The sequence below is a fragment of the Cyprinodon variegatus genome, unplaced genomic scaffold (genome assembly GCF_000732505.1).
Source record: "Cyprinodon variegatus isolate N-32 unplaced genomic scaffold, C_variegatus-1.0 Scaffold767, whole genome shotgun sequence".
NCBI lineage: Eukaryota > Metazoa > Chordata > Actinopteri > Cyprinodontiformes > Cyprinodontidae > Cyprinodon > Cyprinodon variegatus.
The window spans coordinates 23,804-34,668 of record NW_015151220.1 but is presented as its reverse complement, the minus strand read 5'-3'; the positions used below and the strand labels follow the sequence as shown (position 1 = coordinate 34,668).

Genomic DNA, 10,865 nt, shown 5'->3' with positions numbered 1-10,865 from the left:
TATATATATATATATATATATATATATATGATGATAAGGGGTGGGTTGGGAGGATGAGTGCTGGCCTAGTGGTTAAGGCATAGAGCTTGGAATCTTGAGGTTCTGAATTCGAGCCCCACTCCCACAGACGGCCACTCTGGGTCCCTGAGGAAGACCCTTAACCCCACACTGCTCCCTGGGTGCAGCACAATGGCAGCCCACTGCTCCCCAAGGGGATGGGTTAAATGCAGCGTTCATTTTGTTGCTCTTTACTTGTGACAGTGTAATGACGATAAAAAAAGGGGTCTAAATTGTGCTTGAATATTTCCCCTAAATCATTATGCTACCATTACACCTCTGAACTACAGACACATAGGCTCACAGTAGACTTAAACAACTTTTATTGTCATTTTGTTTACAAAGAATGTACAACATTTCATTTTGTACAGCTTTCAGACAGTAAATGAGCTGCAGCTTAGCAGTGAAATGAACATTTTCATTCCATAAAGTGCAGCAGTGATCAAATGTTAATAGCATGGGAGAAAAACCATGGTGCAAAATTGATATTAAAAAGTTCAGAGCAGTGCAAAGACAAAAATATATGGTGCAAAATGCAGTAGAAAAACTGAAAATACCAGATTCTGACCATCTCAGTATTGCAGCTAAAAAAAAGACCAGGCAATGTAGTTTTAATTAATGTAAATTTGTGTGATTTGTAGCCTCAATTCCCTTTACTCAGCATGGTCCTCTGCTGCTTTAACTTACCATGTTCCCAGATAAAGATGGTGTTGTGCTTAACATTGTTGTAAGAAGTGGTTTATGGGAGATACTTATGCCTTTATATTTCCATTTTAGCATACCATCTATAAATCTGGTTGAATCAAAAGTTTCTAAAATGCTCAGATTAGCCTGTGTAGCAAACATAACTATTCCACATTCAAAGTCGCCTAATCTTAAATGGAAGTTCTTTCCCATCCCTGTTTGGGTTCAACATAAAGTGGTCTAACACTTCTTTGTGCCTGAACTCATTGGGCTTCTGCAATGTTAATTCCTTTTTATCATTTGGTTGTAAAGCAATTAAACAAGTGTGCATAATGAAGAGTCTTCTGTGAGTATTTAGAAAAAGGAAAGTAATTGGAACCTTGTGGAACCCCCTTACAGTTTTGGAACCATCTATATTAAACACCCAGGTTCTCTATACATTATACAAATAATCCCACTGCTTGTTAAAAATAACCTTTTAAGATTTAAAATCTAATGATTATAGTATCAACTTTAAAAACATAGAAAGGGAGAGCTGATTTTCATAAAGAGCCTCTGTTATGTCACTCACGTTTCATGCTGAGCTCTCTGTGCTTCCTATTAAAAGCTGTTTCATTTCTCCTCGGAGACGCTGGTGTGACTCAGTATCCTAATCTCAGTGGTTTTTTCTGCTGTGACTGTGTCTACTCATTACAGCACCGGTTAGGTCTGCTGTGATTGTATGTGGGCGGGATATTTTTTGTGTTAATTAAGGAGCTCCTCTTTGCTTTAATTAAGAAAACCCCTCGCTAATTTTCCTCCCTCTTTTTGTTTCTTCAGGAGCTACAGCATCTTGAGCAATCCAATTCAGCTCTACGGAAGGAGATCGCAACTTTAAAGAAAGACCTCTGCTTCTACGAGACATCTCTGGAACACCACAAACCTCACTGCCGCCTAAAAGATCCCGCTTTGTCCCCAGCTGGATGCAAAGCAAACCCCAGTTCTTTTCAGGCGTCCAACCTGCCTCCTATAAAAACCAGTGTTGGTTTCAACACTTTCATCAACGCTAAAAAGACACATCTCTCATCTTTACTTTCTTCAAAAACAACAACAGGACCAGCAGCTGCCTCTTCAAATAAACTCCTCGTTACCTCCACCTCATCCTCATCAACTTCCCCTTATTCCGTGTCTTTCTCCACACACCCAGCTCCTCATTCATTGTTTTGTAACACTCCTCTGATCCCAGATGCCAGCTTTAGTTCCTGCACAGCAGCTCAGATTCTGACTAAAAAAGTCCACACAATCTCCTCAGCAAAGGATGCAGTTTTGGGAAACCCAGAATCCTCATTTTCAACTGAACCTACTTTGTACTCCCATTCCTCCCCTCCAGCGGTCCAAGACACATGTTTACCACAGAAAAGCAGTCAAAGGAATGCGTGTCAGTTGCCTTTATGTAAGTTCAGTGGAAACGGTGCTCCTCCTCAAACTCCTACCCCTCCGTCTCCTTTGGTACCTTCTCCTGCTCCTTATTTTACCTCCATGCAAAGTCACATTCAACATGGTTCACCTGGTGCTGAGTCTCTGCTCTCCATGCTCACTGTTCCCAGTCCTCTGAATCACAGTCTGACTACCTCCAGCAGCTTTAACCAATCTTTCTCCCAACCGGCACCAGATCCTCCTGGAGACATACCTCTTTCTGAACTCCTGAAAGACAATGAGTGGATCCTTGGAGGGCTTAGTGACAATAGCTTCTTATAAAGAGACTTCATTTTATTACACTGTGAGTTATCCAGCTAGCTGGAGGGAAATGAGAGACACCAAATATTCCAGCCCTCAACTAATAAAAGGTAAATTAAGCTTTTCATAAAGCTGTGCAAAGCTTTAAATAATTTAATTATGTGATGCTGCAAGTGAGTTTTCGTGAGCTTCCTTTCGGTCTTGTTATTTTTTTGGACTTATGTTTTTAGTTTATTCAGTTGTTTAGCAACTTGATCCTGACCTAACCACAAAAAAACATAACTATATGGGCCTCAATACTGAAAGTTCACAATGGACCCTTTATTTAAACTTAATAAATGGGCTTTATGCAGTTTAGAAAGACAAACAGATAGCAGCTGTGTTTTAAATGTGTAGTTATTCTTAAATGGACAAGATCCCCATATGGGTCCTGTTTTAACCTGACCTGTTGGTCATCATACTTAATTAGGTCTTATAGGATGGGGCTTTTATGTAATTTACAAATAATCCCAACAGAAATCAGATCATTTTCTAGCCAAGTGGGCCCTATAATCTGCATCCCTGGTAAAAAAAAAATAAAATATGGAAAAAAGGCTTAAATGATAATAGTATTGAAAAAAAAAAGCTTTTCTGTCCTAGCTTCACAAATGTAAACATGAGTGCAGTTTGCTAAATTCAGCTGCAACCTGATGGAATAACTCATTTTTTTAATCGCTGTCTTTTTATTGAGTTTTCTTTTTATACATACAGTTTGTAAATACAAAAAATATATTTATCCAGCAAATATAGATATAAAATAATATACAGAAAAACAATCCCTACGAAAAAAATAAGTCCCATTTAGCCCACCCAGGTCACTACCAAGAGGCCAACGCACTACTTGCAGCATCACCTATGTAGTCTAACTATAACATGAGACTATAATGTTTTTTCTACAAGTTATTTGTGTCCTTATGAGTCAATATGTAGAGTTGGAGACATTTTTTATATATATTTTTTAATAATTTGGTTTAACAAAATCCCCTGTTGTAAAACTTTTGCCACTTCTACTGTCAGTAGTTTGCCAATAGGTCTACTTCCCTCATCTGCTGCTCTACTCTTCTATAACAACTCTGTGTTTGATGTACAGTGTGTGTGTAGATTTAGCCATATGTTTGGGGTCATTTTCTTTGTGAAACAGGCAATTGATTCTCAGGTGCTGTTCTGTTTCATGCTCAGTACTTCTCCATTTGTCCTCTGTTTGTTCACTGTGTTCTTCTTTGGTCAGCGACCACAAACCAGAACCCCAGGAAGCATGAAAAGCAAGAGATTTCAAATACGTCTGGCAGCTTAAAAAAGGAACAGATAAAGACATGCGTGTTGTTATGAACGTCTTGCACGTTGCACAATTTTATTTATCTTCAGTTTATAAAAAAGTTAGAGAAAATAAAAGACAAACGCTAACCCGCAGGTGTGTTTTAATGCAAATAATTATATTTCTAGACTCAGAGTAACTGAACAGAGGCAGAGGTTTTAGGAACTGCTACTCAAATCTGCTGCTTACAGCATGCTTACTAACTTCCTAATGCCAATTAAACTGTGCCTCCTCATTTTTAAGAATTACAAGAAAACAGTCTGGGTCATCAGCTGTTTTTGTTTTATTTTTAAAAAAGATTAACGCTGCACTTTCCTGAAAGTTCATGAAAATGTATTTTAGAGGAGTTTAAATCAGAAGCTGCAAAGCTGAAGATCATAAGCAGCTGTGTCGGCACTGTGTCTACATTTATTTATGTATCTCAACTGAAACAGCCAAAGACGGCGTGAGTCGTGCCTTTACCATCTGCTGCTGCTATTTATTTTCATAATGCAGAGTGCAGTTTTTTTTTAAAAACACTGCAGCATATTTTTTATTTTTGCTTAAGGGCGGTGCGTGATGCAGTACAATGTGAACAAATCCGGCGCTGGTGTCTGCCATACTGAGCAGCTTATATTCAGAAAATACCAATCAGAAACAGGCGGAAAATGTAAATGTGGTGGTAAACAAAACTAGGGGCTGGTATGACTCAGGCTGTAACTCATAAGGGCCAATAGTACGCTGACATTCATCACTGAATCGTGTAAAACTCATTCCAGACAGACGGTATGCAAATATCCCACCATGTTATTTATTTAGTTATGTGTCACATCATGAAATGTACATTGATCTGTTATCTGCTTTTATTAAATACAGAGATGGAGTCAATATGACATCAATTGGATCAGTATAAACACATATATATAATATATATATATTTCTCAGAGGTTTTTATATTGTCCTTTTTAAGTAATTAAATCCTTTTTTTTGTTGTTGAAATTTGGTCAAAACAACCTAAATGTTTTCCTTTCCATCACACTTTCTTTTTGGCAGTTTTTGCTGTATGGAAATTATTTGCTCCATCAGCATCCCTTGTAAACCAAAATGCTCTTTATGACAAATCAATAGAAATAGTCCATATCAACATATTTTCAGCAGTCTTCGTTTCATGAATGACCTTAAATTCAGTCAGCACCATGGACAGCAATTATGATTCTGATCAATATTTTTCACATATCTTTCCATTGTAAAGAAAATTAAAGCATGAAATTTAAAGGGATTTTAGAATGAAAAATGAAACGCAGAAATCAAATTGCAGCAATAGTATATTTAGAAGATGGCATAAAGAAGAAAAATCACAGACAATACTGATAAGTCAGTTTAGCTCCTAATTTTACTTGATTTTAATCAGATTTTTGACAAAGGCTTCTGTGTAGGTGTTGAACGGTTCCTTAGGATAGGACATTAAAGCCTTCATACTTTACACAAACAGCAAGAATGCAGAATATTAGATAATAATAAAAAGTAGATGTTTCATATGAATGTATTATTATCTTTTTTTGTTATTTGAATGTAATATATTTTTTAAACTTTTTCTTAAAACATTATCATGGAGAAAAATAACAACTTATGTGCCAGTAAACCTGAATGTATTTAATGAGATTGTAGTTTATAAAAATATGATGAATGGGAGATTTTTATGTCAGCTTATATTATTTTCTTACATCTTATTTCTTTTAAGTCTAACCTGGTTTCCTGATAAATTAAATTCATATATGTATTTAAATCTTTAGATATACAAAAACTTTGTTTTCTCCATGGAGCAATTCCATTCTACTCAAAGTGCTTTTATTAGAATGATGATTTTAGTTTCTACAATGAGGTATATTGATTATAAATATGTAATTGTATTATAAAATATATAATGTAGTTGTTGTTTTTTTTTTTCAAATCCCTGTGCGGAGGAAATCAATTAGTTTGTGTTAACAATTTATTGTGTGTTAGTTTGAGTGTGTGACCATAAGTGTATTTATAACATAAATTATATTGTTGCACCCATTTAAGTAAAAATACAAAATAAAAGTTTTACTTTATTGCATACATCTTGGTTTAGTTCCAGTCACTGTTTGACTTACACTGTTCAACTCCTTCCCTGCCTTCTTAAATTCACTACATAACATTTAGATAAACTGACATGTTTTCTTAAAAGTGTTGTGTGGGTTTGATTCTTGGATTTTGTATGCATTAATTTCTTCATTCAAGCAAAAAAAAAAAAAACTTTTGCAGCGCACAAGCTTTTAAATGGAAATGGCCTGGAAAGGGACTAAAACGCATAAAGGTTGAAGTGTTGAAATACCCTTAGTCATATTTGATCAGGTAGAATATGCCCAAAAGTAAATAGGACAAAATAGATACAAAACAAAAAGAGAAAGACCAGATATGAACCAGGAGTTTTTCCTTTTACTGGGGAGGTTTTCATCAATGTGGTGGTCACCACCTAGTGGGGTGTCAAGGCACTGCATGGTGGTGAATTTAGGATTAACTGTGGAGCTACTCTTAAAGAAAGCCCTCAGCCAGGGGTGGAGCTAGATGGGGGGCCAGGGGTGGCCATTGCCCCTCTTAGCCAATCATTGGCCACCATTACCATTTATTTTGCCCTCTAAAACAGAAGGTAGCAGCAGTAATACTTTCAGACTTATTAAATATTTACATTTTTAATTTATTAAAAATTACTTGACAACTAATATGCTGCGGTTAATTATGCACATCAAAATACAAACATTAAAGTTGATATATACAGAATCCATGCTCATCTCAGAACTAAATTTTGTGTTATATGGGGTAAAAAGAAAATTCTGTGCAAGTCATCAGTGAAATCATAGATAAATAACTACTTTCATAATAACTTAAAAATCCATTTAATTTAGATATAAGTACATGTAAATGTTAATTTTATGCAGAACAATTTTTGATTAAAAGTAGGTAAGTAATGAAAATGGGAAAGATGTTCGCCCCAGAAATTTTGTCCACTACCATTTACTACCTTTTATTTAGATAGCATGGGTGTTTAAATATATGTGTCTATTTGTTAGCAAAGGCTGGAGGAAAGTATAGATTGTCTTTATTTAGAAAACATGCATGTTGTGCTCGTTCCTGTTGGAACAGTGTAGATTGAGCCTGAGGTTCTGGCGCCTATCCGCATTCAGGCCACCCCTCAGTGTACATCTGTTTTTGACTGGCCACCCCTATTGAAATGAATTTGGCCCTTTCCAATGGCATTTCCACTGCAGCTCTAACTGTAAAGGTTCAGGACTGTTTTCAGTTGCCATTTGTTTATTTATACACACAACAAGGCACAAACTCCTAAAGAAATGCATCTAAATAAGTGAGTGAGAAAAATAAACATCTGATATCCCAGCAAAATTCTACTTTATTCACTTTATTTAGCTCCATCTGGTGGACATCCACTGGTACTAACCTATGATTCAGCTTCAGGAGAAACTCCCACATTCTTTCTCATGCACAGCTGCTCTAAAGCAAACGGTTAGCTGGTGATCTGCTGGAATCAGTCTAACGGTTGTTGCTAGCAACTAAAATAACAAACTTCTCTCCTCTTATCAGGTTTATAACAGGCTTAAAGATAAAAACAAAGGAAGTAACAGCTTTCCTGTCCTGCAGTCTGCCCACAGAGCGGCGTTCCCGACCCTCCCCCGGTGTTTACGTAAGAGCTGGAGCTCTATGTGTAAGCTGCTTTTAGAGGCACCATGGTGGTGCCAAAATAGCAGGAATAGATTGGATTTATGGATTTTAAAGTTCTAGTCTGTCGTACGTGCTGGAACATGAGACCCCCTGCTCAAAAGAAAAAGTATCTGTTGCATTGGCCGGGAATCGAACCCGGGCCTCCCGCGTGGCAGGCGAGAATTCTACCACTGAACCACCAATGCTGCGGATACAGAGCGGTCGGATCCCTCATCTCGAAGCGGTGGCCTTTTCCTGGGTTTCCTGGTGTGTGATCAGTACATGGTTGGATGAAATCTCCTCTGTCCAATAGCTCCGTGCGCCCTGATCTCTGAGTAGTTGCCTTTTCCTGAGTCGGGTCTGGAGAACAGCAGACACAACGCAGACACAGCAAAAACACATGGTAAATATTAATGACTAGATTCAGTAGATGGTGTAAGGAAATATTTGATATACATTTAAAAACATCCTCATCTGACAGCATTCACTCTTACATGCTACCAACATCTTGAACACAGCAATGTTTAGCTAAACCTCCCTAAACAGTTTCCCATTCATTTCCTATGGTAGTCCTAAACCACTACGGCTGTAATACACTATATGACCACTAGGGGAAGTGGCGCTGTTGCTCTTTATTTACCAGCAAAGAGGAAACATTGTTCCTGCTTTTTAACTTGTGTTCCTGCATCTAACTATACCACTGCCCTGGTATTTAATAAGTTATTTAGTTCTGTGATGTCACTTATTGTTTCATTCCTTGCTATACCTAAATGAATGCTAATGCTAATAAAGTAAATGCTCTAGATCCCTGATTATGATCAATATATTTGCTTCAATACTTCACTTGATACTTCGACATGTTTTGTCTTTGTAGTTTTTTTCTTTTTTGTAGAGCTTGTAACCAAACTAGTCAAGGTGCATTTCTGGCATGCTGTTGCCTTTCCCCCAACTGCTACCCTATCACATATTATGTTATTGTCAAATTTGCAACATTATCCCATCATTTCTGTTATTCTAGCTGAGAAATTTGGTTGTCTAAGCTTAAAATCACATGGCTGCAGATCTAAACAGCTCTATTAGAAGCTGGTTTTGCTACAATAAGAAACACAGATTTTCTGCATTGAGCTAATGTATAAAATACGGATTTATTTTTAAAGAGAGATATTATTTTCTATCTTTATTTGTTATGATATAATACATTAGTTACCTAATATATGCATAAATAATTATCCATCAAAAATAATTACAATTTTATACTCAGATAACATTTATATATCTGTATTTGTATTTGAACTGTCGTTTCTTTTTCTGAAGAACAAAATAAAAACAAATTTGCTTGATTTTATTCAAATGTCACAAAGGAGGTATCTGTGTATTGTGATGTTTTTTTTTTATTTTTACTAAAGCTTCATAATATAGTAATAACTCCTGTTTTCAAGACACACCAAGAAAATTCTATCATAATGAAACGTAAACAAAATAATTCAGAGTGATTCGTAATTAGAGAATTTTTATCACTGCAACCTCTAACAATTTCCAGCAATAGAAACAAGTGAGAATATTAGAGCTGCAAGTCAAACGACATAACAAAATAACACTGGGCTGGAGGTTGAACCTGGACCCTCAGGAAAAAAATTTTTTTTGTAAACTTCTGCCAAGACCAGGACTCGAACCTTCATCCCTGAGATTTGTTTAGCTTAACCGCCCTAAACAGTTTCCCATTCATTTCCTATGGTAGTCCTAAACCACTACGGATGTAATATACTATATGACCACTACGGGAAGTGGCGCTGTTTCATCTAATTTTGTGGCAAAGACAGAATAATGTATTTACTAAGGAGCAATGCTGGAAACACAAACTATTTTAAAGATTTATTATTGGAAAAATTTTGTCATGCTTGTTGGTTGAACATTAAAATATGGAATATTTTATAACACTTCTGATGTCATCATTTTAACTTACTATGCTTGTTTTCATGCATATAATTGTACCACTGCTATACTGTTTACTAGTAATATATTTAGTAATTCTATGTGATGTCACAGATTTTTCTACTTCTTGCTTATTTTAAAGACTGGAAACAAACGGATTTGTCAAATTGCTGCCTATATCAGTTTGAAATGACATGTTTTGTCTTTGTAGTCTATTATTTTGTAGGGCTGTAACCAAACTCATTCGAGGTGCAATTCCAACATGCTGTTCTTTTTGCTCAAACCGTTCTTATATCAAGCTGTACCTTATTGTCAAATTTGCTTCGTTATTCCATTATTTTTTGTTTCTACCAGATAAATTTGGTTGTTAAAACTCAAAATTACATGACTGGGGATCTAAACAGCTCTACCGGAAGCTGTTTTGCCACATTTATAAGAAACATCTTGTTTCTGCATTGATCTGAAATCTAGATGTTTTTTTTTATAGAAATATAAAATTTTATTTGTAAAAAAAAAAAAAAAGCAACTTTATTTATTATATAATAATTATGTACACATGCAATCATCCATTCATCCTAATTATTACCATTTTTACATTTTTTTTATTTAGAAATATATTTAGTAGTTCTACCTGCCTTTTGCCCATAGACAGCTGGAGATAGGCACCAGCACCCCTCTGTCTGTTTGATCATTTTTTCTATTTTTTAAAACAATAATAAGAAATTTGCTTATTGACTCCACATACATCTGCCATAAAGGAGGTTTCTGTGTGTAAGATTAATTTTTTTGAGGTAAAAGCAAATGTATTGTATTGATTTCTATTAAAGTCTCAAAATATTGTAATAACTCCCGTTTTCAACACACTCAAAGAAAATCCTATGAGAAATAAAACTAAACAAAAATAATTCAGATGTATTTTTAATTGTTAATTTATTATAGCATGTTTTTTGGTTGTATAATTTAGAGCACATACTGATGCTATATCATTTAATCATAGGTCCTGCTATGCATGCAGAAGTAGGTAGATTTTTTTTTTTAAAACAATGTATTATATACAATATTGGAACGTGAAAATAATAAAGGTTAGGTAAATTAAAATAAATTTCTGCCAAGACTGGGTCTTAAACCTATTTCCTGTTTTGCAAGGTGTCAATGAATTACATCTATACACATGTGGCCCCTCTGAATACCTCCTACTTTGAACATATGAAGAAAATCAATAATAAATCATTGGCAGAAATCAAGCTCTGATTGCATCAATGCAACATCAGCACAGCAGAGTGGCGCAGCGGAAGCGTGCTGGGCCCATAACCCAGAGGTCGATGGATCGAAACCATCCTCTGCTAATGCCATTTTATGACCTGTAGCTAAAACCTTAAAGTATTTGATCAACATTTGCAAGAAA

The 10,865-nt window shown here is 35.7% G+C and overlaps 2 non-coding genes across 2 annotated transcripts; one reads left to right on the top strand and one right to left on the bottom strand.

Moving 5' to 3' along the window:
• Positions 1-7,663: 7,663 nt before the first annotated feature.
• On the bottom strand, positions 7,664-7,734 carry trnag-gcc. Its single transcript has one exon. It is a non-coding gene; the product is annotated as a tRNA-Gly (tRNA).
• A 3,000-nt stretch (positions 7,735-10,734) lies between these two features.
• Positions 10,735-10,806, top strand: trnam-cau. Its single transcript has one exon. It is a non-coding gene; the product is annotated as a tRNA-Met (tRNA).
• Positions 10,807-10,865: the final 59 nt, after the last annotated feature.